Below are 15,194 nucleotides of genomic sequence, written 5' to 3'. Positions count from 1 at the left end.
GGTGATGTATTTGCTGCTGTCTACTGTAAGTGTTGATGATACTTTCCATGTAGAGAATGCCATCAGTGTGACAGATATTCACTGCCAACACATTGAAATGGAAAGCCTGCTGCAATTCGAATAGAAATATCCTGGGAGATTCTCAGCTATGTTGAATTAAGGAAGAAGAATAGATCAAATGCTTTTTTCTAAGCTCAGTTAACTCCATGAGAACAGGACACAGCTGTGAATCCCTTCCAGGCAGTACACATTCTCTGCCAAGTTAGAAGGCAATTATTCTTCATAAATCTGTCTTTTTAAATTCAAGCAGATCGATTGCCTCGTCCATCCTATGCCTATGCAAGCACCCGGAAAAGCTCTTTTAGCACCTCCTATGACTATGTACCCCGCTTATCAGGAGAGCCACACCATGGAGGCAATGAAAGCCCTGTCAATCCTGCACATCTCTCTATAATGGTGGATGCAAAGGTAGGTTCAGATTTTTAATGTTTTAACCAAGAAGTTTCTGTGCTGTTTTTAAACATTATCTTGGCTTTAAATATCTGATTCCTATGCAAAGAAATAGGATACTCCTTAAAATGTATTGTCTAGGCAATAGGCAGAAGAGTGTTGCAAGAAGACAGGATAGTTTCCTTAGAGGTACTATCATGGTTGTAAGAGCATAGGGCTTGTAGAGCTGTGCTAAACTGGCTTGGTTACAAGACAGTCATCTCCTAATGGCTCTGTGCTGGCAGATCAGCCTGGCTCTGAAAGTCAAAATGGCTTCTACCCTTTCTGGTGACCTGCAGTCACGGCAAAATATTCAGCACGTAAAGCAAAGGCAAATATTGTTTGGTGGAGTTGTGAGCAAAGCCATGTAAAAACATGTGAGACTGGGGAGGATCAGGCACCTTAACAATAAAGTCTTGATGTTTTTTCACCTTTTTTCTTCTTTTCAGTCTTTGTAAAGTGCATTTTGAGATTACAGCCATTACTGTCATGATGTGTCTTCTCTGGCTGACATTTGGTGGATTTACTACAGCCCTAAAAACCAACTGAGAAAAGGAAAGGAGTGGGCATATATTGTCCCCCATGCTGCAGTAGCACAGCACTGAAAGAATGAGTTTTCATTAATTTTTCACTTTTTTTTTGAGACCACATTGGTATACGTACCTCGTTTGCAGTCTGTTATAATAAAACAAAGCAGGTAAATGAGATGTTTGTCCTTATCAACCAGCCTCCAGAGCCCAGCAACAGAAGTGAGCCAAGGAGAGCTGAGGGGTGGGATAAGGTGTGAAACAGACCCAGCAGCAAGTCCTTGGTCAGCTGCTTGGTGGCACTGGGTAGGACTGGGGCAGTCTGGGAGGACATGCTTATTGTTGCAACTTAAATCCAGGAGAAAAGCGTGTTCGAGGTATGAAGAAGTATGGGAAATTCTGCTGTGACTTGGGAAATTTATGCTGGCATCATAGAGGAGTCCCCTGGGGTCTTAGTCCCACCTCTGACCACGGTATGGCCAACTTCAGAATCAGGTGAGACTGTCCAAGGGCTTGTCCCATTCAGTTTGAAACTCCAGGATGGAGATACCACTGCTTCCCTGGGCAACTTCTTGCTGTGCTTCACCACCCACTCTCATGTTGAAAACTTCTTCCTCACTTCTAACCAGAGTTTCCCTTGCTGCATCTGTGACAGCTGTCCCTTGTCCTCTTGTGGTGTGTATCTGCAAAGAGTCTGGCTTTGTCCTTCTCTGTCACACACCATGCTATTAGGTAGCGGGAGGCATTACTGCTCCCCCAGGAATAGCAAATGAAGGAACTAGAATAGAGCCAACAAATCCATAATAGCTTCTGGGGGACTGAAAGCCCATGTGAATCTCAATTTGTGAATCATTTCTGCTACAAAAGCAGAAGGAATTCAGAAAACTCAACAGCTTGGCATTGGCACTTCCAGGACAGGAATCCGAGTTCTCTTTTTATTTCACCTTGACTTTGAAGAGACCACACAGTTGTTAAGGGATGATGGGAGAGAACAGGGTTAAACAACCTGGAAGCTGAACTGAAATACTGCTCTTATTTTGTCTCATCTGTAACTTGTTGTTGATATTTTAGTGCCACAAAAACTAGAGAGAAAAGCTTTGAGTGTTACCTTCTCAGATCCTGAGGCGACCACAGCACAGCTTGCTGGTGACTTCACAGGGGTTTTGCTCCAAAAGTGGTGGGTGTCACTGGGCTTAGACAAGAGGGCTTTCTCTTTCTCCCAACATCTCCACTGTGGTGTTGGCCAGTAAAGCTGCATTTTTAAACCATGAAAACATGGAAAACTACATCTGTGAATCCTCTGATAAATCACAGAAAAACAGGGCCAGAAAGATTCGCAAGGGCTCATTTAATCTTTCCTCCAGCCTCAAGGCAGGTTGTACCGCTTTATCATCTCTAACCACCACTTGTCTGACCTGTTTGTGGTGTGATGGAAAATTCAATTGCCCCCAGCCATCCAGTCCAGTGCTTTGCTGCCCTTACCTGCAGAAATTCTTATTCCTATGCATGCTCTGACTCTTACCTGTTTTAATTTAATCTCATTGCTCCTGTTCACTGCAGACATCCTCCTCCATTTAAGACAACATTTTACGTAGCTAGAGGATTATGTTTTCCTTCAGGCTTCACATATTTAGACTAAAGCCCAATTCAGTCAAAGTCTGCTTTCGGGGTGTTTTCCACCCCCCTGCTTGGCAACTGTGCTCTGTGCAAGTGCCACTCCTCAAGCCACAGTGCATCACTCTAGCTGGTGTGGAAGGGGGCATAACATTTCCCATTGTATGGCCTCTGCTCTTCCTTTAGCCACCCTAGAACATCTGTCTTCTCCATAACAACACGATGCTGTTGACTCATGTTCACTCTGCAATTCACAACCACCCTCTCAGACCTTTTCTTGGCAGAGCTGCTGCATCTGAACCCAGGCCGTGTTTGCACAGCTGATTGTTCGTGCCTACCTCACACGCGTCTCTACTGAACCGCATCCTTTCTTCCAGGCCTTTTCCCCAACTTGTCAGCATTGCTTTGAATTGTCATCCTGCCTTTCTCTGTGCCTGCAGCTCCCACTTGCTTTAACTTGTCTATAAGCTTATAAGGATACTCTCCATTTCTTCATTATCTCTACCCTTACCAGCTACTCTTCAATTGACCCTAATGCTTTTGGACACAAGGGAAATATGTGATGCTTTACCTGCCACCCACTTAAGAACTTAAGAGTTCTAAAGAGCTGTGTCTCATGGAGCTGGCCTTTTGTTCCCCTTTCATCAAGAACCACACAGCAGGGTTGGATGCATTTTTGACTGATACAGTAAATGCTTGCTTCCTCTCTCCAGTTGCTTTGTCTTGTGTCAAACAGCTCCTACACTTCAAAAGGAAGGAGAAGATATCTGCTTATAGTACATGACTCCTCTTACGCACATTTTAAATTCAAGGAATGGCACTGGCTTAGAGGGACGCCTTTCACTTTGAAGGATGCCAATGCTCTTAAGTCTATAAAAAATCATAGCTCATCGTTATGAAAAGAGTACTTGTTTGATAGCATGCTATGACTGTACCAAATAACTTTGTTCTGGGAATGAATAATGCCATAACAGGGAGCTCAAGCATAAGCTGACACGGGACAGACCCCTTTTGCCATTCTGTCCTTGTCTTTGGCCAGGAGATGCAACTGGAAGTGCCTGCTCCTGTGGCACCAAAGTCACACTGAAACAGGGTGCTGGACATTAAACAGCCCTTCTGAAGTAGTGGTAATCTCCCTGTTTGTTAGCCTGTGAGCAGCCTGCCAATTCTGGCTTGCATAAAACCGAATTCTCAGGTGTTACGTTTCTATTGCTAAAAAAAGGCAATAAACTTCTTCCTCTCTGTGGGTATGCTATTTTACCTGGGAGCAACACCTGAAGGCCAGAGTCTGTCCTGGAGAGCCCTGTGCAGAGCCTTGGGGAACCCACTGAGATGCTGAGGGCACTGGGGTTGTGTGGTGCCAGCCATAATCCAGTCACCCAGCACTGGCTCCTCAAGTATTCAATTAAAATGTGCCCAGTATACAGCTTGAATCCATGTGTTAGTATGTAGATGAAAAAATCCCACATTCCCATACCTGAAACTGGTGAGTGAAATACGCAGTCCTAAGGATTCAACATCTTAAACTGGACACTGTAATGACTGGCTTAAAAACTGGGAAAAGGGAGAAATCATCTTTGCTTGGTTGCTCGTGACTCAGGGCCTAGGGTTAATGTTTTCGAACTCGCCATGAAAAATACAGACTAGAAATACAACTGTTTAGAATCCTGAAGATCTGTGTTCACAAGCAACACGTGAATTCCAGCATCTGGAGCTTTGAAAAAAGCCCAAATGTGATAAGGTCTGCAAACAAACTGGGATGTTAGAGAACCAGCTGTAACACAGTAGACATGTAAGTGGAGGCAGGGTGGGGGGAAGCAGGCTAAACTAGCATTAAACCAAAATATTTCAGAAAGCATCACTCCCCATTTACCCCTGGGACTTGAATGCTAACCTGAAACCATTTCACTCCTTTCTTTTATGCTTTCTATATTAGGAGGTGCTATTTCAGATTTCTACTCACTTCATCACGCTGCAGAGTCTCTCTTCTCTCCCTGGGCTGAATCAATCCCAGGAGGAGCCCTGCAGAAGACTGTGCGGCTCTGCCGAGTGTGAATTTGACCCACTGCGCTCAGTTGTCCTACTAATGCATCTGTCTTGGGTCCAAGTGCTCTCCTGATTTGTACTATAATTATCCTAAAACTAGATTTTTCTAAATTTCATTCCCTCACAGCTTTTTATAGTTCTGGGGATTAATTATTCAGAGCTGTGGACGTTCTCAGCAGTGCTTTCCCTCAGCTTCTATGGACATGAATGCGTCTGGCTCATGTAGAGTGGAGTGCACAGTGGTGCTTCAGATGGGGACAAGGAAACGACCTTTGGCCAAATGTTAAACACATGGTGTTCATGTTTCCTCCTCTGACACCACCTTCTGCCTTCTGCTCTGGTGAGACCCCACCTGCAGTACTGCATCCAGGTCTGGAGTCCTCAGTACAGGAAAGACATGGACCTTGTGGAGGGACGCACTAATTGAATTGTGATTGGAAGTTCCAGAATCAAAGCGTCAAGGACCAGCACAGGAGGTTAAATTCCTCGGAGTCTGGTGGATTAAAGGAGCTGCTCCTGTCCTCTCCCCACCTTTCTCATGACCTGTTGGAGAGGGTCCAGAGAAGGGCCACAAAAGTGATCAGAGGGATGGAGCATACGTGCTGTAAGGAAAGGCTGAGAGAGGTGGGGCTCTTCAGCCTGGGGAAGACTTCAGGGAGACCTTATTGCTGCCTTTCAGTACTTAAAAGGGGCCTATAGGAAAGATGGGGACAGACCTTTCAGCAGAGCCTGTTGTGACAGGAGGAGGGATAATGGTTCTAAATTAGAAGAGGAGAGATTCAGGCTGGATGTGAGGAAGAAGGTTTTTATAATGAGGGTGGTGAAACACTGGCACAGGTTGCCCAGAGAGATGGTGGATGCCCCACCCCTGGAGACGTTCAAGGGCAGGTTGGATGTGGTTCTGGGCAACCTGATCTAGTTGAAGATGTCCCTGCTCATTGCAGGGGGTTGGACTAGATGAGCTTTGAAGGGCCCTTCCAACCCAAACCATTCCATGATTCTTGACTCTTTTGAGGCATAGATAATCACTGCATTCCCTCACTGGTGTTCACAGGCTTTAGAGTCTCTCTTTACCTGTTATAGGTGGATGTCACCTGTAGCATTGTGGGTCAAGAGGGACTGCAATGAGGGTGGGGACCAGTATGCCTGCAGAACGGGGCAGTGCCAAAAGCCCCCCACATTCTGGCTGAAATTAAGTTGAGCTGGGGTGCAGTGGGTGGCTGAAGGGGACAGACTTCTAGCCTGGAGCCAGAAGTTGGGAAGAAGTCAGCAAACTCATTTTGCTGGCTGCGAGTGAGTGGACATGCAGTCAGGTGGCCAGGCTCTGGGGGACACATCCAAAGGGTGTCTCTGTGGGCTGTAGGCTGCAGAAGATGTGTCCTTACAGCCTTACAGGCTTTGTTGGAATCCCACTTGAGCTGGAAGTTAGGAGGTGTGTCTGGAGGATGTGGAGGCACCAAAGCACAGACCTATGAGGCTGCTGCCAGCACAGCTCCTCTGGCTTACTCAGCTGGGGACAGAGTGGTCTGCAGTGCAGGCGTGTGGAGCAGTGCCTGCGATGCGGTGTCCTTCCCTCCCTTGCCAGGCTCATCCTGTCTGCCCAGGGAGTCACCGCCACTGAGTCCTTTCCCTTGGAAGCTGCCACTCCCACATGGTGGGGGGTTCCATCGCACAGAGCGGTGGTGAAGGGAAGGGTCCATGCTGCAGCTGCCAGGCTCTGAGCAGGACCCCGGCTCCCCTGCGGTTGTCTCTGCAGAGGCAATACAGCAGTGGAAAATGAGATGGAGCCTCTTCTGCCTCCCACATCCTTGTCTGGGTAAGTGCAGTGTGTGTACTTTAATTAGCGATGATACATGAGGGAGACAGGAGATGAAGCAACTCTCAAATTAAATATCTGCAGAGCTGGTGAGAAGGTAAATATGAGCTCCCAGACTTGGGGGATTTTTTTCAGTCCCTTCTTCTGCAGCCACTGTTTGAGTTTTAATTTAAAAAGCAAAGAAATCATTGTTGCACCGTATTTTTTTTCCCTAAATCCACTGCCTTTGTGGTCCACCTTCACAGGCCCTGGGGCTTTATGGCATGGCAAAAGTCAGGGAGGGATAGCTGGGCTCCCACTGCAGGGGAGGAGGCCAGATCCCTCCCAGACACAGCTTTGCTTCAGGCAAAAGGCTGCTGCTCCCATGCCGCAAACCCATGGGCAGGGTGATGGACTGATGCCTACATCACACCACCAACCCTCCTGCAGCAAATCATGCTTTAACAGAAGCAAACAAAGCACAAAAGGTTTGGGTCTTTCCTCAGGGATGGAAGCTTCAGTGATCTGCTAACCAGCCCGACTCCTCTCTCCTATCACTTTGCACTGCTGGGGGGGGCTGTGGGTGCACCTCTGCTCCCACAGTCACAAAGTGCCACTCACAGCCATGTGCTTTGTAGCCCTGCCCATCCCCAGGACATCTGAACACCTCCAACTTTTATGCTGAGCATTCTGTTCCTGCTGGCATGGGTTGGGGCTTCAAATTGAAAGTGGATGGGATGCTGAACACAAATATTACACGTGTCAGGAGGATAAATGAAGGTTAATTGAAGAATAAATTAACCTTACATTTCAAAATTGTTGTTTCTTAAGTGCCTGATTTCCTCTGTGCCCTATATGACAGATTTTTGTTTGTTTTTGTAAATAACATGGTATTTCATTATTGGACAAAGCATGCTCCAAAGCAAAATATGGTTTCTAATGCATTTTAAACTGGTAAATGCAAAGTATTCACACCCCCTTTGTTACAATTTCACTTCAATAATGACTTCGGTGTTTCAGTATGAGTCAGGTAACAACACAGGAATTGCTGAAGAATTTTGCTGAAAACCTCTCTGAAAAACCAGTTATGAGTCAGAGGAAGCACAGACGAATTTTACTGGTTCAGGCCTAGTTTGGTTGGGTATGTAATTTCAGAATCCGGATTCCACATCTGAAATTGTCTACAGTTCAGTTATTAATAGGATGTCTGTATTTTCATTTCAACACCACCACTGAGAGACAGGACCTGCCTTGGGGAGGGGAGTGGCCACTAGTGCTGGCCTCTGCCTGGAGGAGGGGACCCTACTAGAAAGGGAGATTTCCTGCAGAGAAGACTCAGGAGAAAAAAAGTTTTTTCCAATGGAAAAACACATTGCCAATGTGAAAGAAAGACACTGGAAGGCTCCAAAGGCTCCAGAGTCCCTACTTTTTGCTTTCTGCCCCTGCTTGTTTACCTACCTTTTTATTACCAAACATGAAATTTTATATGCCATTAAATGTTGGCTGTTCCCAAAAGGAGCCTAAAGCAAAGCAGCAGTTGCGTTGCTCTTGGAGTTCACGTGTGCAAGGGCAGAAACGTGCTCTTTGCATGGCTGAAGCCAAACTGTACATTAATTAATCAGTGCTGAAACTCTTATGTGAAAGGTGACCCATTCCAGCATTTTTTAGGAATTCATCTGGTTTAGGAACTAGATTATTTCTTAATCTCTGTCAGCATGAAGAGATGTCTCCAAAATCTCTGTCAGACAGAATTACTGTCGTTCAGATACCCCCAGCACGGAGTAAGTAACTGAATCGCTCTTCCTTGCGTGGGTATCATTTTATATAAAACAGGACACCTGTATTATAATATGAAAAATCTGGTGGTATTTGCACGGCAATCTGAGCACAGAGGAGCTGCTGTGGCTTTAATAAGCTGTGCCACTGTTTGCCTTTGAATGCTGCTGGGTGGATCAGCTGAGAGCAGCCAAACCAGCGGGTGCCTTGAGCACCAGGTACCTTGCCAGATCTCTGTGGGATGCTGATGAAAACATGGTGTCATGCATTGTCCAGGATCCTGCTAGCAGGCTCTCTTATAGGATTATTATCTGTTTGTTTGGACGGGGAAGAAAATATCCTTTGCTTGAAGCAAATTGCCTCATGGTTTGTGTTGTGATACAAGGTGATTATATATCCCTGAAGGCTGCAACTGATTTTAGTTGCAAAGTTGCTGCTCCTCTCTGTTGGTCTTACAGAAAAATGCATGTTTTGATGGTGCTGTGGTAAAGGTAGGGCAGGATGCTTGGCAAGGCTAGAAAATAGCCTGCCCCTGGGAAAAGTCCTCCCATTTCAGCAGGAGTCCTCTATATTTTGCTGTGATATCACCATTGGGTGAGAAGCACCAGCAGGGGGGATGCTGCTCCCCTTTGTCCCTGCCCGAGGCCCAACATGTCAATGGGTCTTTCTGCTTCCCCCTCCTCCTGCACCCACCAGGTCGGGCACCAGATATGCATCACTGCCTGTCCCAGCTAAACCCATCCCAATTAATCCCAGCACCCAGCAGGTTGGAGGCCCTGCAAAGCCAGGAGGCTGCTGCTCAGCCCACAGGCTGCTGTAGCTTTGCAGGATCACGTGTTGGGCTCTCCAGCCGATGGGAAATGCATGTAGACTTTGCAGGTGAAGGCCAGTCAGTGAAACATGGTTGTCTTATGATTGAAATTAAGTACATTTTTCACTTGAAATCAAAGCTCGTGGCAGCAGAACTGGGACGTTCCTGCAACAGCATGGAGGATCTGGTGATTATCTAAATGCGGAATCAATACAGCCATTTAATTATTAGTACACATCTGTCAAATGCCCAACAACGTGATTACCCTATTTAAGTATTTTCTCCAGGCATAAACCAACCTTTTCAAAATTACTAACTTTTTTCTTGTTGAAAGTGTTGTTAATTAATACTTTTATTGTCCTCCCCTGTGATTTGCTTTCTCTTAATTACCAACAGGAGCAATACAGGAGTCCTCCATTGCCCGTACCAAAACTGATCTGACTTCCTCCAAATTGCACTGAATGATCCACATGGCTTTGCCTTCAGGTACTGAGTAGGAAATCTTGATCCCATGGAAAATGCTGCTTTATGAGGCCCTCTGTTTTCACAGAATCACAAAATGTCTTGGGTTGGAAGGAACCTTCAAAAGTTCTCTAGTCCAACCCGTCTGCAATAAGCAGGGACATCTTTAGCTAGATCTGGTTTCTCAGAGCCCCATCCAGCCTGATCTTGAATGCTTCCAGGGATGGGGAACCTGTTCCAGTGTTTCACCACCCTCACCATAAAAAATTTCTTCCTTATGTCTAGTTTGAATCAACACTCTTTCAGCTTAAAGCCATTACTCTTGTCCTATCCCAACAGGCGAAAGAGTTTGTCCACATCTCTCTTATAAGCCCCCTTCAAGTATGAAAAGGAATTTAGTATTAAGTATTTCAGGGTGGATTTATGCAGATGGGAATGGTGTGAGGACATGGATGTCCCGGCAGGAACCTGGATGAGGGGTGCAAACGTGATGCAAAAGCCCCATAACTCCAGAGTGGGGGGGGCAGCAGCATCCTGATGCTGGTGTGTGGGGTCCCCTGGCTCTCACAGGGCTCTGGAAGGTATCCCAGAGCATGCAGGCTGGCAGAGCACTAAATTAGCATCTTGTTGGCTCCAACATCCCAGAAAGCGCTGTCGGGTTTCTTTCTTTCCCTCTTTTGTTCAGCCATATGAAAAAAAAGCGGTCTGAGCAAAACTGAAAGTCCCTGTGGGGAAATACCAGGTTTACTATATCATTCAGTATTGCCCTGATTGAACAAAAATACTTTGTTTTGTTTTGCCTTTTAAAGCTTTTGTAATGCCAGGCTAAACCACTGATTTTCATTTAGACACACTGGTATTTCTCATACTTAATTTCTAACTTTTGCATTTTCCTGTTGTGGTTCAGAATGGAAAATGTAACAGCATTGATGCATAGAAACACTTGAATCTTCTTACTCTATCCCACCTCTCTCAGCATAAATCTGCCATGTGGGATCACAAAACCAGAGTTTATTCTGTTACATCTCACAGTCACAACAGTCTGAGGGCTACTTTGCTCTGTGGAAGCTCATCCATTTCGAAGGCTCACTATTATTTTCTGCTTGGACAAATGAGACACGTCATTTTGTGTTTTGAAATTACTGCTGCTGCCAGTGTGAGGAAATAGCCCGTGTGGGGATGCCAAGTCCAGACAGGAATGCTGCGGGATCATGGGCAGACACTCAAGGCCCTGCTGCTCTACCCTGATAGCAGGTATCCTTGTGTACAGAGCCCGCAGGATATCTGGGTTGTTGGTAGATGCAACTTGAAATAAGCATGTGCAGGCTATGGAACACAGGAAATTCCCCTGGCCCCACACTTTGTTTGATGATAAATCCTAGCAAACATTGTGGCAAACCCCTCAGTGCAAAACTGCACCACAGGGAGAAATGAGGCTTTTTATTTTTCCCTATTTAGCAAGGCTTTTCCCTTTTTGTGTAAGAAGCTTTAATATTAAAATCTTACCTAAACCACCTAACTTTAGTGTCTTGCATAGCAACTGCAGCCTGGGAGGTACAATCAGGTCCTTTTTAGATTCCCATGTAATAAGCTACTAAACAACAGCAAATAAAATGAAAATGTGCCGTTTAATTCATAAGTTCTTCATCTCTGTCAGGGCTGATGTTTTTTAATATTGCCATCCCCAGTCATTCTATTATCAGAGGTAAAACCAGGAAGCCAAATTTCTTTTCATCATTACTCTCTCTGACTTTGAAAAGGACACCAAGTGTTCTTATACATGTAAATGTGCCTGATGGCTTTGGCTGTTCATGAGCTAAGTCCCCTGTAGTCGCTAGGATATCCCTGGGGTAACCTTAATACAAATGTAGGTAGCAGAGTGAGTTTTTGTCTTTGTCCAGCTGTGCAGGCACATATCTGCTGTTCTCAGGCTTACTGCCAATCATCACAGCTCTTACAGTTCATTTCTCCTTGTAGGAGAAGAAAGCACCCAAGACAATCTCCTGCTAAGAGAAAGCAGAGCAATCATGCAAAGATGGAGTACTGCCACTATTTCTGTTACTTATTTTTTAATCTATCTGACGTTACTGGCACAGTGGCAGGCATAGCAAGTAGGTTGGAGATGAAAAAGCATGCAAAAATTACATTAAACATTGTGTTGTAGCTAAATTTGCTGAACGCCCATTTGCCCTTGCTCCACATTATATCATTCAAACTAGACAAAAAGACTCTAGAGGGTACTGCCAGATTCGCCCCTCCTGCCTCTCCCCATCCTCCAAGGTCGTTTTAAACAGGCCAGGAAAGTGCGCTAGAAGATACTGCAGGGAACAATCCTGCTTTGGCAGGAAAATGCACTGTAAAAATCTACCTGCTCATTTCCACCTCCAGTTTCTGTGATCCAGATGACTGGCAAAACCCCTTGGCATATTTGTTTTGGTAGCGTGTAAATACTGGGTCTGCATGCTCAGGCAATGCCGCCTGTCCATACTGCGGGTGAGAGCAATATGTGCAGCTGGCATTTCCCAAGTTATGTCTGTTTGCCTATTAAGTCCAACTTGGAAATGCAAAGAAGCATAAAGAAGGGTTAAACTGATAAAGCCCATCATCTGGTAGCACAAATATGGGAGGCTTTATAGATGAGCACCCAGGGGTTTATTACTGGAAGACATAACTTATCAAAGAAAATAGTTCTAATGAACAGTTTTGTCCTTATTTCCCCAAGCACCTGTCATCCAGCTTGGCTTTATCACAATGAAATAACAATTGGCTGCACCACTCCTTTACTATTTTCATTCGAGTTTCTCTGAAGTGATTCTTCAGTGAGGGATTTCCAAAAGCAAGATTCTAACAGGATGAAAAAAATAATTACAGCATCTTTTGAAAGGTTGCCTTCTTGCATCAAATGTAGGTTGTGAGGCAGCTCAGTGATGGGGGGGTGCTCCTGGGGGTGCTCCTCCAACTGCTTGTGTGAGGTTGTCCTGCAAATGCCCCAGCCAGTCAGGAGCTCCTTCCCAAGCAAAACTCCTGGCCAGTGGCTCCCCCCCGAGAAGTGCCATCTGCCTCCAGGACAGTGTGGATATGACCAGGGTGACCGTGTCCACAGCCCACAGCCAGAAGACATGCTTTTACTGTCACTGTCTGCAGTGGAGGCACATCCTGGCTCTTATGACAGAGGCAGATCGAGGCCTCTCAGACCCACACAAGCTTTTCACCAGGCAGATGTCCTGAAAGCGGCTGGAGCAATTGTCTGCCTTCAAGGATACTGCCAGCTCTTTCCATCCCAACAACCATGACAGGTATCAGGAGACCAACAGGGAAAGAGTGGGATGAAGCCTTAATCCTTGCCAGCAGTTTCTTTCTTTGTTCTTTTTGGTGCTGGGCTGCCCACATCAAGCTGATGAACTGCTCAAAAAAGGTAAATATCACTTTAATCTCTTCCTTGAGTTAATCATGCCAAACCACAGGAAGGCAGGTAATAATTCAAGATTAGCAATAGCCTCATAAAGCTCACATTATTATGGCAGATATTAAAGAACAGCAGCATGCCACACAACTCAAACACTTTAGCTTCCACCTAATCCCTCGGTGCTTAAACCCCAGAATTTGTAATGCCAGGCAGAAGGAATTTGTAATTCCCCAGCAGAAGGAATTTCACGTAGGATCTTCAAATCCAGCATAGCTGGAATGATGCAGATGAATCTGATTCAATCCATCTTTGTTTCTTACTCCTCAGTGTGGAAATAGAATGAAAAGCAGAAAGAAAAATCAAACAAAAGATGAGATGCCAGAGCAACTATGGATTTAAGTTTGCGAAGGTCCATGCAAGGTCATCATGTATTACAGATAGGATTAACAACATACACTATCAAAAGAAGAACTTTAAATAAACCGGAAACACCCAGTGGGCCCAATTTTACAAATGCTTTCATAGAACCACAGAATCAGTTAGGTTGGAAAATACTCTTAAGATCATCAAGACCAACCCTTAACCCAGCACTGTCAAGTCTACCACTAAACCATCTCTGATGCTTTTAAATACCCCCAGGGATGGTGACTCCATCACTTCCCTGTGCAGCCTGTTCCAACGCTTGGCAACCTTTTGGTGAAGACATTTTTCCTAATATCCAATCTAAATCTCCCCGGCACAGCTGAGGCCATGTCTTCTTATCACTTGTTACTTGGGAGAAGAGACCGACCCCCACCTCTCCATCCTTCTTTCAGGTAGGATGAATACAGTATTTCACAGGACATTAAGTTCTCACAGCAGTATACTCAAGTATGCATTTAAGCACTTAACATGAAAAAGTAACTACCTACATTCTCTGCTACATTCTTTGAAGAGGAGAGCAGCACTGGGATGCTGCAGTGGGAAGAGCAGCCTCCCCAAACTCATTGCAGGAATGAATATGTGGCTTCTTTTAATTTCAGATTGTTTGTGAGCAGCTGACAACTTTCTACAGGCCATCCTTCCTTGCTTCCCAGGGGATCTCTATAACCTAGGAACTGCATGTTATCAAGCAGTAGGACTCAAAATCATCTGAAATCTTGGCAGTGTTTCTTTGGTTGGGTATCTATTGGGGTTGCACCATCCTGTATCCAGTTACAACTGGAAGCATGCAATTCTTGAAGAAAGAAGTTTGGTATAAATGTCTCATTTGGTCCTTGTTGTGTGTTCCCCAATAACTGTTGAATTGAGAATGATTTTCAGTATTTATGCAATTTATCATAGGATAATATAAAAAATGCTAGAGGGCTGAAAGAGAGACGCAGCTGTGGGTACTTCTCATAAGTACTCACTGACCATACAATGTCCATGAGTTTCCAAGCACAGGCAGCTCCTGACAGAAACATTTGAGAGCTGTGCTGAGCAGGGTGCAGTGAGGACACCCACCCAAGAGTCACCCCAAACTGAGGCAGGGTGCTTGCATCCACCAAGCCCCATTGAACCAAGACATCCCTGCAAGGAATCAGTGGCTGCAGGTCTCATCTCACAACCTATCCGCTGCAGGATGCAGGGTGGTGCTGTGCTGAGGAAAATGTGCTGCTGTTGGAGCAACCATGTTAAAAATGAAAGTGGAATTGAGTGCCATAAACTGCCTCCTCTTGCCAGATGTCAGCCCGAAGGGTTGTAAATCACGGAGGAGGCTTCAAGTAGGTATTTGCGCAGTTGCCACCTATTCCTGGGCTGCGGGTGGTGGTGTCACCCATGCCACCTCCTCCCTGGCAGAGCGGCTGGTAAGGCACAGTGACAGCCACAGCAGGGAAGGGATTACAGGGAAATCATGGGGATTACTCACATGTAATCATCTGCAAGGAGAACCCAGTTTCAAGTATGTGAAGTTGGCAACAACGATGGTGGTTGCATACAGTTTTCCATTATATGTTCCTGGTCAAGCTGCTTCTAGTTTTAACTTCAGATTCTTTAGTTTCCACACTTGTTCTTTGCCTTGGGCTGGCATTTATTTTTTAAGCTGGCAAAATGGTTGAACTATTTCTGAAAGACCTTGGAGAAAATGGTATTACTGGGTAACATTTTAATCTATTTGCATCTATGTATTCAGTTTCAATGGATTCAAGCTTTTGAGTACATGTGAAAGGGTTTGGTGCTTTTTTTCTTCTCTTTTTTTTCTGTCCTTATAAGAATCTGTTGGCCCCAGTGCAAATAAGCTTTGAA

General features: G+C 45.3%; 1 protein-coding gene across 2 annotated transcripts in view; it reads left to right on the top strand.

The window, feature by feature from the left end:
• The first annotated feature begins 386 nt into the window (after positions 1-386).
• HPCAL1 (hippocalcin like 1) overlaps positions 387-15,194 on the top strand; it is a 78,295-nt gene continuing 63,487 nt past the window's right edge. The window contains exon 1 of one of the 2 annotated variants that reach the window (XM_057431821.1): positions 387-468. The gene's annotated coding sequence lies outside the window, so the exon portion shown is untranslated. Of the gene's footprint in view, positions 469-6,390; positions 6,497-15,194 lie in introns of those variants that run through there. The other variant, XM_057431823.1, reaches the window with a different exon arrangement.

Source organism: Pezoporus wallicus, unplaced genomic scaffold, assembly GCF_028554395.1.
Source record: "Pezoporus wallicus isolate ANWC-B61680 ecotype Strahan unplaced genomic scaffold, APGP_CSIRO_Pwel_v1 contig_161, whole genome shotgun sequence".
NCBI classification, from domain to species: Eukaryota; Metazoa; Chordata; class Aves; order Psittaciformes; family Psittacidae; genus Pezoporus; species Pezoporus wallicus.
The sequence above is the reverse complement of the archived record's forward strand: the minus strand, read 5'-3'. Positions and strand labels throughout refer to the sequence as shown.